Source organism: Schistocerca gregaria, chromosome 3 (assembly GCF_023897955.1).
Source record: "Schistocerca gregaria isolate iqSchGreg1 chromosome 3, iqSchGreg1.2, whole genome shotgun sequence".
In the NCBI taxonomy this organism is placed as follows: Eukaryota; Metazoa; Arthropoda; class Insecta; order Orthoptera; family Acrididae; genus Schistocerca; species Schistocerca gregaria.
In genome coordinates, this window is record NC_064922.1 from 140,819,904 (window position 1) to 140,840,377 (window position 20,474).

Consider the following 20,474-nt stretch of genomic DNA (forward strand, 5'->3'; position numbering starts at 1 on the left):
GGTTCGTCGTTGAGTACACCATCGCAGGCGCTCTTGTCTGTGATACAGCGTCAAGGGTAACGGCAGCCATGTTCTCCGAGCTGATAGTCCACGCTGCTGCAAACGTGGTCGAACTGTCGTGCAGATGGTTGTTGTCTTACAAACGTCCGCATCTGTTGACTCAGGGATCGAAACGTGGCTACATGATCCGCTACAGCCATGTGGATATCATGCCTGTCATGTTGACTGCTAGTGATACAAGGCCGTTGGAATCCAGCACGGCGCTCCGTGTTACCCTCCTGAACCAACCTATTCCATATTCTGCTAACAGTCATTGGATCTCGAGCAACGCAAGCAGTAATGTCGCGATACGATTAACCGCAATCGCGATAGGCTACAATCCGACGTTTATCAAAGTCGGAAACGTGATGGGCCGGCCGCGGTGGTCTCGCGGTTCTAGGCGCGCAGTCCGGAACCGTGCGACTGCTACGGTCGCAGGTTCGAATCCTGCCTCGGGCATGGATGTGTGTGATGTCCTTAGGTTAGTTAGGTTTAAGTAGTTCTAAGTTCTAGGGGACTAATGACCACAGCAGTTGAGTCCCATAGTGCTCAGAGCCATTTTTGAAACGTGATGGTAGGTATTTCTCCTCCTTACACGAGGCATCGCAACAACGTTTCACCAGGCAACGTCGGTCAACTGCTGGTTGCGTATGAGAAATCGGTTGGAAACTTTCCTCATGTAAGCACGTTGTAGGTGTCACCACTGGCGCCAGCCTTGTGTGAATGCTCTGAAAAGCTAATAATTTGCATACCACAGTATCTTCTCGCTGTCGGTTAAATTTCGTGTCTGTAGCACATAATCTTCGTGGTGCAGCAATTTTAATGGCCAGTAGTGTAGCCGGCCGTGGTGGCCGAGCAGTTCTAGGCGCTTTAGTCCGGATCCGCGCGTTCGAATCCTGCCTCGGGCATGAATGTTTGTGACGTCCTCAGGTTAGTTAGGTTTAAGTAGTTCTAAGTTCTAGGGGACTGATGACCTCAGATGTTCAGTCCCATAGTGCTCCGAGCCATTTGGACCAACCAGTAGTGTAGATTGCGGCAACTAACTGCAGCCACGTTTAAAAGAATGTTTTAAATCCCGGGTATTTTCAGGCTCAGATTAACAAGTAGCGAGGCTTCTTTAATTTTACTCGGTGGCCAGGACTGATTCCTTGGCTGTATACGACTCTACCTGTTTTGCTGATTGTTATCCCGCATAACGGAAGCCACGTGTTTGACTTATTTAAATAAACATGCTTTGAAACTTCATTTTTTTGTTTGTTTAAAGACGAAACTACTTTCATCTGGCCATAATTGTAGGTTCTTTGACTGCTCTCAGAGAAAGCAGAAGGAACTAGATCATATGACATATTAATTCATTTTACTACACAAATGAATAAATTATTTACTTAACTTTTCACAGTTCTTTGACACAGAAGTACTCGATAGTTTACGACTGTCGTTGATTAGCAATGCATCACTTAATACACCAAAAAACAAAATGTTCTCTTGCAGTCCAATCTTCCACACTTAAATGAAGAAATTCGGCAAAAACTTTGAATATGGGCAGAGCTCACTATATTGAGCTCAGTGTGAGAGCACTGTTGCTGCTGAGAGAAGAAGCGTGGTCTTCAGGAACGCCTCCATACGTCGCTGCGGATTGCAACGAGACCTTGCTAACGTCTGTGATATTGATTCGCGTTGTCAGCTTTGGTGTGACAACGCGATTTCTGTAGAGTACCACACCAGAATTCCTGCAACACATTCAAATTCTATGCTAGAGTACCGTAACAGTCGATGAAGAAGGCAAACGAAAATGGTGTAACTCAGTGACGAAGTGAAACTGGATTGCACCATTTAGCTGTAGATTCTGTAGTGGCGAACTACAGTACTGCATTACAGGGATTTCAGTGCGTTCCAGGACTGCAAACAAACAAAACGAATTACATAACTGTGAGCTGCAATACGTTTTTACTAGAAACGGGAGAGAGAATACTTCGCGGATGGCAGGTTCTGCTATGCAAGAAATTGTCAAGAAATGCCAGTCCCCTACAAAGTCTACTTTCCCTATTGGTTTTTTCCTACTTTTGCTTATATTAATTTTTTGTTTCCTTGTGTTACAAAACTGTTAAGGCTTTCGTGGCCACTGATTATTAGCTTCTGTCTCGGGTTCTTCGGCCGTCGTTCATCTAATGATATTACTGACGTTCCGCCAGTACGAGTGGCTGGCATTGTCAAAGCTTCACCCACTATTGCCAGTGGTGAACTGTAGCCGAGCTCGCGGCCGCAGACTATATGTAACTGGCGCGTCAACGTCAGAGGTCATTTCCGGTGCGGTTCTCCTCTTGCTACCTGCGACGGTCGTTCGCTGCAGTACGGGAAGCCAGGATCCGTTTAGCTTAGTGCTTTCTCTTTCTTGTTGAAACCGTTCGCGTGTTTTGGTATTTCTACAGCTGCTCTGAACAAGCGCGTGTCATAATGCTTCTCTACAGACAGAACTTCCGTGTCGGCGAATTTTATTACGTGGTCGGTCTCACTCAGTGCGTGCTCTGCCACGGTCGATTTCTCCACCTGCCCCAACCTGCAATGTCGCTTATGTTCTTTGATCCTGGTGTTGGTTGATCGTCCTGTCTTTCCGACATAAACTTTTCCGCATGTGCATGGTATACAGTATACTCCCGACATTGCAAGTGGGTCCCTTTTCTCCTTCGCCGATCTAACACACTCTTTGATCTTCCTTGTCGGTTTGAAAATCGTTTGCGAAATATACCGCCGATTTCGTCCATCACTCTGGGAATGTATAGCAGAAAGGCCGTACCCGACATTGCTTTTTCTGATTCCTTACTTCATCGAGTGTTTGGCTCTATTACACTTCTAATACAATTTGTGGAGTACCCATTGCTCCTCAGAACACTTTCTAGATGTTGCATTTCGCGTCTGAGGTGCTGCGGCTCACATATTCGCCCTGCTCGCGCTACGACCGTATTAATCATGCCTCTTTTCTGGCTCGGGTGGTGGTTTGATAGTTTGTGCAGGTATCGGTCGGTGTGTGTCGGTTTTCGATACATTCTGTGTCCCAGGTTTTCGCCATCCCTTGTGAGCAGCGCAGCTAGAAATGGCAGTTTTTTGTTCTTTTCTACTTCCATGGTAACTTTATGTTGGCGTAGAGGCTGTTCAAGTGTCTTAGAAAGTTACCGAGCTGTTCTTCACCATGGCTCCACACAACGAAAGTATCATCGACGTATCTGTACCACACCTTAGGTTTGCAAGTCGCCAAGTCCAGTGCCTGTGCTTCGAATTTCTTGTGTTAGTCAGTCGTGCCTCAGTGTTGAGCTACTACACATTCCAGTCACATTAATGTGATCATCGGCTATGTCTGACATCAACGAGCAATAACGACTCACAGACGGCAGGTGGCAGCACTAACATCGGGGCTTATACAAAGGATCGCCTGGAGGGGGGGGGGGGGGGCAGGGGGGGGGGGGGAGAGACCCGTCGTAATGCGGCAACGCGGCGATTTATCTGACACCCAAAACGGCACGATTATTGGCGTTCGGGCCAAGGTCGCAAGCATTTTCGGAACCGCTAAGTATATTCTGCTGGCTAAAACTGTGATGCGCAAGGGCCGTAGATGACAGAGACCAACAATGGAGATGTGTAGGGGTGAACGGACACGCAGCTGTTGAACAATTGACCACCCAGATAAACCAAGGGACTACCGACAGTGTCTCCTCTACGACCTTTCAGCGAACGTTTCTGCGTGTGGGCCGCTACAGCGGGCTCCTTGTTCATTCAGCCACGCTGACTGCTATTCATTGGCGACCAAGGCTGGAATTTGCACGCCAGTGCCGCAATTAGACGTCAAGTGACTGTAAACCGGTAGCTTTTTCAGATGAATCACCTTTTGTGCTCCATCGTACAGATAGCAAACACCCTGTAACAATCGTCGGAAGGGTCCAGGTCGGAGGAAGCGTTATTGTCTGGGGATTATTTTCGTGGCATTGCCTGAGTGAGCTCGTGATTCTGGAAGGCACAGTGGATGAACACTGTAACGTATTACTATCTTTACGACGTTTCTCATGGATCCATATACGTTATCTCGCATTTCTAGCTGCTTCTCTCACACAAATAACGATAAAAATTCAGAAATTCAGGGTCAGCACCAGCCCAATCCCTCCCTAACCATTTAGAAAAAACTGAGCCGGTAAATTATTAGTTTAATTGCTTTAATAATTTAATTACAAGTATGCAAATTCCTTTATGTAGCCATATAAATGGCGCTCCATGTCGTGCGTGAAACAATTTGATTAATTCAGGACTGGAAATCGGATTAAGTGGGTAAAATCAACACCACATAATTTATCTTTCGCGTAGATTATTTATTGTATCTAAGTATTTGGTTGGCACCCTGAGTACACATAACTGGTGCCTGACTAGAAATATTTAAGTAAGAATTACGTGAGAATATAACAGAGCACAATTTAACTACAGCAAGGAGAAACACAGAAAACGGGGGTGGAGACAATGATACTACCATCCCCTATGCATTCATACCATAAAGATATCTCCGTGAGATTCGCATTAAGATTGTACGCATGCGCTATTCTGGACAGAGGTTTAACCAATGCACGAGGTTGTGCGATAATTTCTCTACATACTGCGTCTGCTGCTTGCAAACGGACGAACAAGAGCACGTGGTGAATTCCATATCAAACTGTTGTGCTGCTTTGTAGAAAGCACAAGAAAGAACGGATATTCTTGCTCAAATTATAGCTTTTTAAAGAAGCAAACTATTAAAATAAAGCCTACTGCGGTGCCGTGGTCGATTACCAAACACGTTTTACAAAATCGACACACAAAGACGAAAACAACCTCCACAAAATATAAGATTAAAAATCATTAAAAATCATACTCGCATCGACACAGTATTACACTCACGTACGGTTGAAGTGATCTTAACCAGCTTTTCCTAATCAGATTTCCCGTTTGAAATTCTACATCATCGTTGTTCAAAATGAACAATGTAAGTTCCACACTTTTAACTCAAACACCCAAAAATCGCCTATTTAAAGCAATATAATTATGGCACATTCGGAAAAATAACTCGCTTCGCACGCTTCAGTCAAGCTCAAGTTCTTAAGTATTTCAACAGTTAAACATAGCGAAATCCTAACTCAAATTGCTTCCCATCACCTCAAAACCCCTTAAGAGCTACGATCCGTACTCACCAAGCGTTCACCGAAGAGTGCCCCTATCTCGTTCGAGATTACGTATCTCTCCGTGTAGCGGAAGCTACCCTAGGAGTAGCCTCAGTCACCGACCTTACACACAAAAACAGTCTTTGACTAAGATGGCTAAACCCCGCCGTTCAGGTGTTGGAAACCTAAGTTGGTCATCCCGTGCTCTCCTTCGAACGAGAAGCAACATCGTCTGCTCCAAGCAGCCGATGAACAACTCAACGTTTCCTACAAAACAAAACCGAAACCCCACATTAAAACACACATATAATATTCAACAGGCCTTATTTGAGTGCTCAGTCTTTCTGGAAGAGTTCATGAATTGAGCTAAAATCAGGTAGTAAAGTGAATAACTTGTATCGAATTCGGCAAGTGTCTTATGAAACGACTTCACTGAGACGTTTCAACACATATACGTGTGTGCATCTATCTTTGGAGACTATGCCTACCCCTAGTTGCAGTGTGGTTTTCCTCGGTACAGTGGCATCTACCAGCAAGGAAGTGGAACCTCAATGAGTCTCTTCCTGCACATCTCGCAGAGGTCCGCGCTACGAAAGCTGCTTATTCAGACTTTCGACAGGTGGCCACATTAGTGTTACTCCACAGTGTATTTCCAATAAACTTTAACTGTGGCTGATGCAGTATTACTCTAATTTTCGTTGTTTCCCGCATTGCTCAGAATGTGTTTGTGGCGTAGCCCTTGCAAGCCACTTCTTCAACGAGAGTTGTGTGTTCTTGCTACTTCCATAAGCCCACTTGCACCAATGTTCCGGCCTTCTGAGTTCTCACTTCAAAGAGTCTGGAGTGTCTTTGATACTGCAGACTACGCCGTGAGTCACTTGCAGCGCTTCCCCCACTCATCACAGGAAACCCGTTACTTCGGATGTAGGTGCCTAGCAGTAGCCTGTGGCAACTGATAAGTAACCCGCCTGACGTCACGAAGCAGGTGAAATACTGTGGACTAGGGCCGAGTCCATATAGCACAGGCCGTGGTTATGGGTTCCAGAGTTTCAGAAAGCATTTAACTTCCGTGCGAGGACCATCAGCTGCGTTACATTGTTACAGCTCAATATGTTCCAAAATTTGTGTGGCTTCATATCAGAAAACTGGCTACAGCTGATGGATATACTAGGTACGTACAATTGGTTCTGTTTTAGTTATATGAATACTGATTATTTAATCGTGTGCAGCGTATTTTTCCTTAATTTAGAAAAGGATATGTCGCTCCGTTGTTTATTCTACATATCTGAAAAGCGAAAAGGGACTTATCCCTTAGGTACCAGGTTATACTTGTAATTAGTGGGCGGAACGCCGGCCTGTGCGGTTCTAGGCGCTTCAGTCTGGAACCGCGCGACCGTTATGATCGCAGGTTCGAATCCTGCCCAGGGCATGGATGTTTGTGATGTCCTTAGGTAAGTTAGGTTTAAGTAGTTCTAATTCTAGGGGACTGATGATCTCCGATGTTGAGTCCCATAGTGCTCAGGACTATTTTTGAAGTAGGCGCACCAGGTGCAAAATATTTCAAGGTTTTCAGTTCCAAAACATGAAAACATTCGCAGCAAATGGTTACGAGCAGTTCATCGTGCCAATTTCGCGCCCGGTAAGAGTGCTGTAGCTAAAGACGAACATTTCGGCGAGAAGCACAGAAGATGCTGGACCTTCTTCGTTTCCTGAATAAGAATCTTATACCTCTGTTCATGTTTCAGCTAAAAGAAAATCGCCAAACGAAAGAGCAAATGCGTTTATCAGTAGAGAGGAAATAAATTTTAGTGTAATGTGTGATAAGAGCGAGAGTACAAACTTTCGTAATGACATGATAAAAGAACTTACCTACAGGATTACTTTTCTTTTACTGGCGTTTCAAAGGATTCTTACTTGCCTTATTGTTTCTTAATACTGAGCGTGTCTGCAATGATCTGAGATGCCTTCTACCAAGTACAGGCGGATATTAACTGACTCTTTGTTTTGTATTTGGTTTTCTATAATAGAGAATTTGCTGTTTTCATGAGCAGTTATTCTAGAACAAGGAAAAACTACGTGTAAAAAACAGTTACTTACATTTTCAAAATAAATGCTACTTTTTGTCTATTATTTTCTTTTTCGTCCTGAATGTCTGACTCTCTGTGTCACATGATAGAAAACCTGTATTTGTCACACAACATCAAGCTACAACGCTGCACATTTGAAAAATGTTCTAAAACTAAAGAAATAATTTCCTTGAAGCAAGTCACGTTTAACAAAACATTGCTGCAGAGTTTTTGTTGCTCTCATTCCCCTTTCTCAGTCACCAGTCTTCTGTTGGCTACGAATTCCTTTCCTGTGCTATCCTCTTCATCTCAGAGTAGTGCTTGCAATCTACGTCTTCAATTATTTGCCGGACGTATTCCAATCTCTGTCTTCCTCTAAAGTTTTTACTCTCTACAGCTCTCTCTAGTGCCGTGGAAGTCATTCCCTCATGTCTTAACAGATGCCCCATTACCATGTCCCTTCTCCTTGTCAGTGTTTTCCACAGATTCCTTTCCTTCCTTTCGTCTCCGATTCTGCGCAGTACCTCCTCATTCATTAACCTATCAGTCCAACCAATTTTCAACATTCGTCTGCAGCACAACATCTCAAATGCTTCGATTGTCTTCTGTTCCGGTTTTCTCACAGTCTGTGTTACACTACGAAACAATGCACTGCACCAAACGTATATTCTCAGAAATTTCTTCCTCAAATTAACGCCTACGTTTGATACTAGTAGACTTCTCTTGGGTAGGAGTGCCCTTTTTCTCAGCACTAGTCTGCTTTCGATGTCGTCATTGCTCCGTCCGTCACTGGTTATTTTGCTTCCTAGGAAGTAGAATATCCTGACGTTAAGTTTCTCGCTGTCCTCATTTCTCACTTCCCCTATGTAAATTCGCTCTGTGTGACAGTTTATACGTCTGCACTGACATTTCATACTCGAGATTGCACCTGGAGCTACTGGCCCTATAGCGCTGGTGCCTGTGCGTTACACGATTGTATCTGCAAAGTGTTCTCATCAGTCTGCTCATACCAGGACACTTTAGAAATAGGATGCGAAAGTAGTAATTAGATGTTAGATGTAACTTTAACTTAGTTTCATGTAAATAGCCTGCAGTGCATATCACGAAGAACAGTGATACACACTGTGTGATTAAAACTGTCCAGCCATTCCTGAGTAATACGGAACTGACCACTAGATGCCCGGCCGGGGTGTCCGAGCGGTTCTAGGCGCTACAGTCTGTAACCGCACGACCGCTACGGTCGCAGGTTATAATCCTGCCTCAGGCATCGATGTGTGTGAGGTCCTTAAGTTAGTTATGTTTAAGTAGTTCATCGCTCTAGGGGACTGATGACCTCAGACGTTAAGTCCCTTAGTGCTCAGAGCCATTTTTTTATTGTCGCTTGAGAAGCGGTAACAGTAGAATGATTCAGTCAGGGGAGTTCAGTAACTTCGAAAGTAGACAAGTTATTGGAAGTCGTCTGAGCGAGAAATTCATCAGGGATATTCAACCTTCCTAAAGGTGTCAAAGTCAACCGTTGATGATGTAACCGTCAAGCACTAAGGAGGGTAGTTATATAAAAATAATCGCAAGAGATAAGCGGAAGCGGTCACTCGCGAGTTCCAAAATGTCACCAGTAGCCCAGCTAAAACAGTTACTGTGGCGAGGGGGTTAAAAAGAATGAGATACAGTGGTCGAGTAGCACCTTCCAAACCCACACATTTCTGTATTCAGTGCTGAGTGTCACTTGAGGTGGTGCAAAGAGTGACGTCACTGGACAGTGGACGACAGGAAATGAGTGGCTCGGACCGATGGATCACGCTATACGCAGCGGCAATTCAGTGGTAAGGTTTGGATTTGGTGAATGTCTGGAGCACGTTACCTGACGTCATGTACAGTGCCTACACTGAGATGCGGAGGAGGTGCTCTTACTTTCTTGTTGTTGTGGGCTTCAGTCCATAGATTGGTTTGGCGCCGCTCTCCATGTTACTGTATCCTGTGCAACCCTCTTCATCTCCGAGTAACTGCTGCAATATCCTTCTGAATCTGCTTAGTGTATTCATCTCTTGGTCTCCCTCTACAGTGTTTACCCTCTACGCTTGCCCCAATTCTAAATTCGTGAACCCTTGATACTTCAGATGGTGTCCTACCAACAGATTCCTTCTTCGAGCCGAGCTGTGCCATAGATTCATCTCCTCCCCAGTTCTATTCAGTCCTTTCTCTTTAGTTACGAGATATACCCATCTAAACTTCAGCATTCTTTTGTAGCACCACTTTTCGAAAGCTTCTACTCTCGCCTTGTCTAAACTATTTGTCGTCCATGTTTCTCGTGGTTAGGGTGTGTTCCACATATTCCGCTTCAGTAAAGGCTCTGTGTGCAGTTGGAGTGATATGAGACCGTCGATACGTCCAGAGACAACTATGACAGGTGACACGTACCGAAGCATCGTATCTGATTACCTACATTCATTCATGTCCATTCTGCATTCCGACGGACTTGGGCAATTCCAGCAGGACAATGCGACGCCTCACACTTCCAGAATTGCTACAGAGTGGCTCCAGGAGCACTCTTCTGAGTTTAAACAATTCTGCTGGCCACCAAACTCCGACTTTAACATTATTGAGCATGTCGGGCATGCCTTGCAACGTGCTGTTCAGAGGAGATCTCCACCCCTTCGTACTCTTACGGATTTGTGGACAGCCCTGCAGGGTTCATGATTTGTTCTCTCTATCACTACTTCAGACATTAGTCGAGACCATACCACGACGTGTTGTGGCAATTTTGCGTGCTATCGGGGACTCTACACGATATTAGGCAGCTGTACCAGTTTCTATGGCTCTCCAGTGTAGATATCTGCGCACTTTTTATGAGATGGTGTATTATGCTACCAAACATGCAACAGCAAAGGCTGTATACTGGAACTGCAGCGTGGCCTTCTTTTTCCTGCAATAGTTGACAAATGAACGCCTGTTTAGAAAGCAATCTTTGTGAGCGAAAATGACCATAATTTTATCGTCATGGATTGCCATCCTATCTTGAGGGAGACTGTAGAGACAGAATAATGTGCTTACTTTGATGTCATCATATGAAACAAGTATCAAATCTGATACTGATGCATTAGCTGAGGTCCAAAGTAGAAATGTAGACAGAGGACGAAAAAAGATGGCACCGCGGCCTCCTTCTTATATAAATGAGACCGGTACCCCGTAACTGGTTGTCAGTCGCAGTCCTGTCAGCCAGATTTCACTCGACCTGAATATGGGCTGCCACTTTACGGGATACAAAGATGATTGCCTGCCTTGCTAATTAGTCTCGCATCTTCATTAGTGCAAGTACTTTTAATTGATGTGTTGCAACCAATTAAACATACAGGAAAAATGATTAATTGCCTCGCACTGGTAACATGTAGCATGACAGTAGCTTATTAGAGGGCACACATCAATTTCACAGTCAACAAAAACGCTGGTGGGTTTTAAACGAGAAATACACTCTCAGACGGAAAAAGCGACGCACCACGAAGGAATGTCCCAATGTGGCGGAAATGGGTACATGTGAGCCACATCTACCGGCAAACAAACGAGTTTCTGTGAAACTGGATGATTTATTCGCGAGAAAGAGTTTCACAAATTGAGCAAGTCAGTAACGCGTTGATCCAGCTGTGGCTCTTATGCAAGCCAGTTATTCGACTTGGCAATAATTGATAGAGGTGTTCGATGTCCTTCTGAGGCTTATCGTGCCGTATTCTGGCCAATTGAGGCCCATCGTTTGCATTGTTCGATGCACTGTGTGTTCACAGCATTAAAGCCTGATGTTATTTCTTCCACAGTTCGCCGCCTGTCCTGCTTTGCCAGTCTGCCCAGCCCACGGCGTGCTGCATCTACATGTATAATGAGGGGTGGCCGCCCAAACCCACGACGTCTGTACGCGTTTTCACCTTGGTTTCGCCACCTGTTGAAGACACTCCCCCAGCAGTAGTGCAGTTTCTTAATGGCTCGTGCCGGGTCTGGGGGCCATCACAGTCTGCGCTCGGTCAAACTCAGATTGCGGGCCTTCCCCATTCTACACACGGACGGCTCCCCCACTGACACCACATACACCGCGCGTATGTCTCACTAGCAGTCATTCCTCGCCAGGTGATGCTGATGTCGCCTGGACGGCTTTATGTGGATAGTATGTCGGTGGTCGTAAGGCTCTGGCTGATTACTGTATATGATACTTAAAAATGACGTGCCAGTCGGAGTGGCAGAGCGGTTCTAGGCGCAACAGTCTGGAATCGCGCGACCGCTTCGGTTTAAGTAGTTCTAAGTTCTAGAGGACTGATGACCACAGCAATTAAGTCCCATAGTGCTCAGAGCCATCTGTACCATTTAAAAATGTCGCCAATTATCAGGATACGTCGAAAATAAGGTAACTACTAACTTAGCTTCATTACACCGAGAGTATCTACTTCAGAATTATTCTGCTGTTCTTGATTTGATTTCTGGAATATACACAATGGTCCATTGATAGTGACCGGACGAAATATCTCCCCCCATAATGCCTCACTATACATTAACCCGCCAAGGTCGCTGATGTTCCACTTGTCGCAGACATCGTGAATTTTCGATTGCCAATAGTGCATATTATGCCGGTTTACGTTACCGCTGTTGGTGAATGACGCTTCGTGGCTAAATAGAACGCGTGCAAAAAGTCTGTCATCATCCCGCAATTTCTCTTGTGCACAGTGGCAGAAGAGTACACGACGTTCAAATTCATCGCCATGCAATTCCTGGTGCACAGAAAAATGGTACGAGTGCAATCGATGTTGATGTAGCATTCTCAAACCCGACGATTTGAGATTCCTGATTCTCGCGCAATTTGTCTGCTACTGATGTGCGGATTAGCTGCGACATCAGCTAAAAAACACCTACTTGGGCATCAACATTTGTTGCAGGTCGTGGCTGACGTTTCACATGTGGGTGAACACTTCCTATTTCCTTTAATAACGTAACTATCCGGTGAACGGTCCGGATACTTGAATGATGTTTAGCATACCGAGCAGCATACACAGCATACGCCCGTTGTGCATTTTGATCACAATAGCCATACATCAACACGATATCGATCCTTTCCGGAATTGGTAAAAGGTCCATTTTAACACGGGTAATGTATCACGGAGCAAATACCGTCCACACTGGCGGAATGTTACGTGATACCACGTACTTATACGTTTGTGACTATTACAGCGTCATCTATCACAAAGCGAAGAAAGTGGTCCAACTAAAACATTCATATTTCTTTACGTACTACACGAATGTGTAATAAAAATGGAGGTTCCTATTTTTAAAAAGAACGCAGTTGATATGCGTTTGAGCTATGGCAGCGCCATCTAGCGGGCGAACCGTAGCGCCATCTGGTTTCCCCCTTCAAGCTACACAAGTTTCGTTCTTTGTAGTTTTTTCGTTTGACGCTTATTTCGTGAAATATTTGGCCCGGTCACGATCAATGGACCACCCCGTGTACAGTATTTCCTTTGTTGAAGGAAATTCGGAAAATATTATTTAAAAACACTGTGTTAGCACATTGTCATTTCTATTTCCACTGCCATCGCGTAGTGATTGTATTGATTTGTCTTAAGCAGTCCTCTCAAAGGACGTGAAGGCGCACGTAGATGAAGAGATGCCGACATTAAAACGTGGTATTCTACGTTCCACTTCACTGCGAAGCGTGAAGCAGAGAATCTGGCATGTTAAATTTTTGTCTCGCAGAGTGAAATGTGGCCTATGAGTGTGACGCCGTTTTACATCACAAACAAAACATAGGAGCGCCATATTTTATAACGCTAAAAATTATATTTGGTGCTTATTCTTTCTCATAGAGAACGTGTTATGAACAGAAATAATTTCAGAACATCAGAAAATTGAGAATGTTTTGAAAACTCGTCGTTTTAGCTATTATTTGTTATAACAAAATGATTCGAAACTACATATCACTAGGTAAAGGTTTCCTGCAGTCAATGACTTTACTATAATGCCTTGGGTGCTACGAAAGTATACCGCTTCAGTGCTACACCACAATGATGATCTACGAAAAGCGCGTCTTTTTGGTACAGTGTGCGTACAACGTATCTAATAATGAGTTGTTTAGATACAATATCTGCGTAGTGTATGCGTATACGAAAATAGATTTCTATGCTGAAACTGTGTAGTTGATAGCGTCATGCACCGTGAAGGTCAATTTTCTCCATTTTTTTCACGCCTTGTTTTCTGAAAGATTCTGGGCCTTTCTCATTGATTTAATAGAAGCGTTATCTCAAAAGTCGATGTTATTTATTGTAAATAATTTTATGTGCTGCAATTCTGGTTGCAAAGACCAACGAATGTTTCTCCAGTGGCCAGAAATCTTAACATGGCTGCGAGTCTATGTCAAAAATATTTATGGTTCACGGACTGGGTCATGTTTCTATCTTGCCACTATATATATTTTTTTCAATTATGGTGGGCAGCTTCGAAAAAATATCTCCTCCTCTGTTCAAATGAAATTACGAAACAAATCTCAGTCTTGAAATCTACGTCATGAAGTACCGTTTTTCAGACTGTTGTTAATGAATACGACATAGAGAACAAGGACGTTATGCAAGCGCAAACTGACGTTAGAGACTATGCCTTAACAATATTCAATGTGGAACCGAAACTGGGATCGCACTGAAGTCCGCGTAAGTTTCGAGCAGTTAAAAACCTTTGCCAATCTTGGAGATCTATCCTTCTTTCAGACTTGGCAAGCTCTTTTCGTTGTTTCCGCAGGAGCATGTTTTGTGTATCGTGGGGGACACGTTTCGCCTCTTCTTAATACACGTCGTTTAAAATCTCGGTTAATGTGAAAACTGTTTACCTGAAGTGAAGCTACATATGGTCAAGCTGTACGAGTATTTACTATGGAAGGAATGGAGATTGTTTGTTGGGAAGGCGTCAAGCTAATTTTATTTGTTCTTCTGTTTAAGAGATATATTTTGTGTTTATTTTTGGTGGACGGTCGAAAGTTGCTTCGGTTGAAATGTTCCTGTCGTTCGTGCCTCTCACCTTCCGAGGCGCCGTGCGGTGTCGCAGTCACGGCCGGGGTCTGAACCCACGCACTCTTGGTGACGTGTGTCGCACGAGATACATTGCGTGACGCACTTCTCGGCTGACTTAATTTGAAACGTTTACTGACGGACCCAGATTTATTCACTGATCTGCCACACTATTAAAATAAATCTAATTAAGGGTTTTTCAAAAAATGTTCAAATGTGTGTGAAATCTTATGGGACTCAACTGCTAAGGACACAATACTTCACCTAAATTATCCTAAGGACAAACACACACACTCATGCCCGAGGGAGGACTCGAACCTCCGCCGGGACCAGCCGCACAGTCAGTGACTGCAGCGCCTCAGACCACTCGGCTAACACCGCGCGGCCGAGATTTCCACAGTCCTAATCATCGTTAGGTTGACTGTTTCCGATGTGACAGTGAAGTGGAAACGTGAAGGGACAAGTACAGCACAAAAGCGTAAAGGCCGTCCTCATCTGTTGACTGACAGAGGCTGCCGACAGTTGAAGAGGGTCGTAATGTGTAATAGGCGGACATCTATCCAGACCATCACACAGGAATTCCAAACTGCATCTGGATGCACTGAAAGTACTAGGTCAGTTAGGCGGGAAGTGGGAAAACTTGGACTTGGCTGCTCGAAAGCCACAAATCACGCCGGTAAATGCCTTAGACCGCTCGAAGGGTTTTCAGAAGTCTATGACCATAACTCCACTGTCCACAATTAAAAACGCAATGTTGTCTAACTTCTTTCAGGAAGGATTGCGAGATCCGAGCACTAGATGGAATGTATACACAACTAACTCTTGATATCCGACGTTTAACTGGCAATTAGGTACATTCTCCGAGAGTCACAAGAGCAACAAAACAGGAATCAATGAATAAAGAGTCACACGGAAACATTACCATCAGCTGTGCACGTAAACAAATGACATTTATTGCCATGAATTCAACCCAACCATGTCCGTCACTTTCATTGAACACTACTGCCACCTAGATAATGTCTCGAATACTCTATTGCGAGAGATCTCTCTTTTACTAAATTTAGTCTATACTGATAAATCGACAAACCTCGCGTATCAGACCGGAATAGTTGAGCCAAATTTCACGCCCGCTCAAGAGAGTGCACTTTTGGAAACTCTGCGTCATCCGTATTGCTGCAAATAACTCGATTGCTTGCAAAAGACTACCTACTGCCACCTTCAGAATAGTAAACGAAATCACCATCTTCGCTCCAGAGGGCACACGACTTCCACACGGTGGCTACCAGCCGACTCCTCGATTACGTCAGCTGCAAATCGCTCCACGAAATTGTGAGGGGTGGTCAAATGAAAACTGAACACTCGTCACAACGAGATCAAGGAATGGTTCCATTCAAAATTTATCGCCCCATGCATTAAGACATTTATCTGACTGGGAGACGAGACAGTCAGTTACTGTTTCGTAGAAATCAGTAGGCCGCTGATGGATCCAAAACCGCACCCAAACTTTTACTATCTCGAGCAACTGAAACCGACTTCCACTCATGTCTTTCTTCAGGTCGCTAAAGATGGGGAATTCACACGGTGAACGATCTGGGCTGTGGAAGATGTTGCAGTATTTCGCAACCAAATCGCGGAAGCGTAGCCTTTGTGCGATTGGCAGTGTGGGAGCTCGTGTTGTGATGCAACGGAATGATTCAATCTGACCGCATTCCTGGGCGTTTTGACTATATGCTGAGTCGCAGTTTCTGCCAAGTATCTTCATAGCGCTGCGAGTCTATTGTAGCACCGATAGGAAGAACGCCCTTGCAGTTGAAGGAGAAGGTCATCATGACCTTAGGTGGTGCTACCATTTCCAGCCCGAGGGCGAACGGGAAAGCCTAAACCTGAAATGTCCCTTATCTCTCCCGCCAAACAAATCCACAGTTTTGTTTAGGTCACTGTGATCTGCTTCTTAGACTGCAGGGACCCTCTGCTCGTCAAGTTACTTGGCCATGGAACGACAATCAATGCGCAGCGCTTTGAAGACAATTGGCTGAAACTGTGATGCGTCATGGAGTCAAAACGCCCAGGAATGCTCTTGGACGGAATTATCCATTTGAAGGTCGACGCCGGTTACCACACTGCCAACTGGATGAAGGCTACTCTTCATTGATTCGGTTGGGAAAATCTGAGGCATCTTCCTTTACAGCACTGATCCTCCACACTGCGTTTTTGATATCTTAAGCACCTTGAGGAAAGACGTTTGTGAACGTCGGTTTCAGTCGGACGAGGAAGAGCAAGACTGAGTGCGGTTGTGGATCCCATAGTGGCCGACCACATTCCGTGAAACAGAAATTGGTCGTCTTGTCTCTCAGTGGAGTAAATGTCTTGGCGGGTGTGGTGATTACTTTTAATGGCAACATTCCATGATCCCATTGTGGCTGGTGTTAAGTTTTCATTTGACTGGCTCTTACACGTTGGACGACTTCTGTATCGAGCAGACCAGCCTTAAGCGACGACGTCGAATTCATGGCCGCAAGCCATAGACCAGCACGCAGCCAGTGTCTGGCAAGACGTCCCTGAAGGGCTAGTTACTTTGCGACCGTTCCGCCGGTGGGACAGCGCACTGAGCCGAAGCATTGGAGGCATCGCGCAGGCCCCGTGGGCTGCGTAGCGTGCGTGCGTCGGCCGTAACGCGGTGGCTGGCCGCAAGTGGCCCATCTGATAGCGCGGCGAAAGGTCGCCGCGGGCGTATCGGCGTGCCGCCATCGGCACGAGCCGACCCGAGCTGCGCTGCGGGCCTGCCGACATCGGCAGCGGCATCAGCATCGGCATCGGCTCCTCCCCCGGCCGGCGTCTGCACGAAATGTCAGCGAGTATCGGCCGGCCATCAGACCGCTGTCAGTGAGTCAGCCGGTTTGTCGGTCACACGGCTGCGGCCGCAGCTGCGGGCGAACAGCCTCAGACGGCCGTCCCAGTCGCCCAGGTGGTCGCCGCTCCGAGGAGGGACATCTGTCTCGGAAATTGGTCCGGCAGCGACTACACAGTGGGGCTGGAATAGAGTGACCAAATTATTTTCGGTGAAAACCGGGACACATTCACCCGGGTGCCAATGATACATCTTGTTAACCCGATTATGATTTTAAAATTTTTACAGCCATTCAACTTTTAATCAATTAATATTAACATGAGCTTTAATATTACTGAGCGCTTGTAGATGGAATTGACTGTCCTTGGAGAAAAGGGTATTTTTCACTGCCTCCAGCCTTCTTGATCATGTCTTTGTTCTTTGAGACACGGTGATAAAACTCGGCACAATCAATTTTGTAGTTGTACAGGATCTTCAGGATTGCTTCAAGAGAGTCCACCTCCATTCTGCTTCTTTCATCAGTCCACTGGATATTCATGAACGAAAATATTCTTTCCACATTGGCATTATGGGCTGGGATTGCAAATAAATACCTTGCAATTATTACCAACTCAGAGTAATGCTGAAGACAGTCACAGCTTTTAAAAAAACTCACCCACTTCTCATGACATTCCAATGGTGTTTTTTTTTTTTTCATCAATCCACTTGTGAAGACTTTCTTCAACAAAATTTGTCAGTACGCCGAACTGATCAAAGAGAATGGAATCATCGATTTCAATCTCTTTACTCTTCAAATAAGAACTGTCTCTTCAACACTTTCCCATTTTGCACTCTCTTTAGTAACATCCAATCAATAAGGGTAAATATGAGGCGCTCCACTTGCTGAGATATTCTTCACAAGTGTCATAAAACTTGTTAACTTCTTCTCTAAAACTCCTTTCCGCTGCATCTGATACTTCTGCTGTTTTAAGGACAGATTTAACATTAAAAGAAATGAACTGCTGTTCTCTCCTCTTAGTAACAGTTTCCAGGGTATTTTTCAAAACATCATTTACCTCTATTACACTTTTCATGCTTCCCTTAGTTTCCTTTATCTCATGCTGCAAAGTGCTAAGCTGACTGTGAATGAACCATAAGTAGGCTTCACTTAAAGGGTTGCTGAAAAACTGAACTAATATTTTGGGGGTTTTGTGTTCATTTAGAAAAAAAGTCTTTTAACGGTTCAAACAGGTGGATTACTCTTTCAACTGCTGGAAACAGTGATAACCAGCTAGTGTTCGAGTGACATATTACATTCATATATTCAGTTCCCACGTAATCACAGAACTCCTTAAGCCTCTCTGTTCTAACAGTCTATATGTAAAAGTGCGAGTCTACTTTCATGACGACAGTTTCAACATCACAACTTAAACTGTCAGCAGATGTCTGCACGCTATTGAGTAAAACATGTGCAGGGCACCCTGTGCCTTCAACGTTTTCATGCAATGTTGCCCTTAATTTGGTAAATACGTTGCATTTGCCTTGTCTTTTTAAACCACCGAAGTTTGTGTTGGTGTTGTCTCCACAAAATGCCACACATTTATTTTTCTCAAGATTTCGATAGTATTCATACGAAATCTTGAAATTACGTCAGATGTTTCATTAGATAGGGAACTCACCTTCAAAAGTTTGGTCTCAATTCTCTGATTAATATCGAAAAATCGAAAAAAACTGAAATATTTTAGTGGACTTATGATTCCTGGCATTAGTGGATATCCCGCAGAAAGAAGACTTTTTGATGTATTCAAGGCTTTCCTTTACACTCTGGAGAGCAATACCTCCTTTCACTAAGGCTGTCACTTTAGTTTTTGGTGAACTAAACTTTTTTGCGGTGGAGAAATCATCAAACATAATGCTGTTAAGCTTATTAGTACAATCACTAGATCTGTAAGTTTGGTAATGTTTTATCGTGTGCTAGGCTAGTGTAAGCTCGGCTGTTCGAACTTTCGTCTCTTCACTTGACTGATGTTTCACAAAATAATTTTGTTGAGTTTTACTGCAGCTCGGTGCACTGTATCTGTTAATGTGTTTCTTTGACCAGATGTGATCAGCAATGTTGGAACGTCCACCATGACTCATACTAATAAAACAGTTACATACGGAACACTCTGCTTCGTAATCAAAACGACCTTCCTTAATGAAATTCCATTCCTTGGAATAACAGTCACTGAACTTGCAGGCACGTTTCGGTATTGCGTTTCACAGTACTGCAGCAATAATACCACTAATATGAGAAAAAACTATTGCAGTTTGTCTGACAAAACATCAACTACTACTGTTCTGACAATGAGTGGGTGACTAAGTGGTGCGATAATCGGACGGTTTCATAGCTCTGTTATAGTAATACAACTTACTACTTGTTGGCCAAAGCACCGCTCAAAGTAAATTATTGCCTGAGTGTATCAATACTGATACTGTGATTACTAGTATGGGACAATGGAGGTTTTAGACAAATAAGCTTAAATATATTAATTTCTTGTGTTGTATTTCCTTTAATATAGCGAAATCCCAAAAATTTGAGAAAGTTTCTCGAAATGTATTTAAAAACTGAATTCCGGGACTATTGAGCGGGCGTCCCGAGACAAATTTTCGGGACACCGGAACACAGGGATGAAAAACGGGACAACCCCGGTTTTCCGGGACGTTTGGTCACCCTAGGCTGGAAGCACCCACACTACAGGATGTAACTCCTCTCGCTTATCTGGCGCTGTCATTGAGTCTGTGATGTTAAGTGTCCGAGAGGACCCCATACCGCCATCCAAAGCGGCAGAAAAACACGTTCGCCTGAACAATGGTTCGCACGAATAAAACGAAGAATGTACGAGGTGTGTTTTTTTAAGTAAGTACCGTTTTGAAATTTAAAAAAAATCGTGCTAAGGTATCTCAATAATTTCATTTTTGCAGGAAGGCCTGTACCTTAATCTACTTTTCTACATAATTTCATTCAATATTGAGGCACTTGTCATAACGTTGTACCAGTTTTTGTATACCCTCCTCATAGAAGTCTGACGCCTGACTTGTTAACCACTGCATCACCACTGTTTTGACTTCGTCATCGTCTTGAAGACGCTGACTGCCCAGGTGTTTCTTCAGGTGGTAGTCACTGGGCGCAAGATCGGGGCTCTACGGAGGATGGTCTTGAGTTTCCCATTGTAATGATGTGATGAGATCTTCGGTCTGATTCGTCACATACGGACGGGCATTGTCTTGCAGCAAAACGATGCACTTGCTCAACTTCCACGGACTGTTGCTTTGATTATGATGTGATGTAGGCCACCCA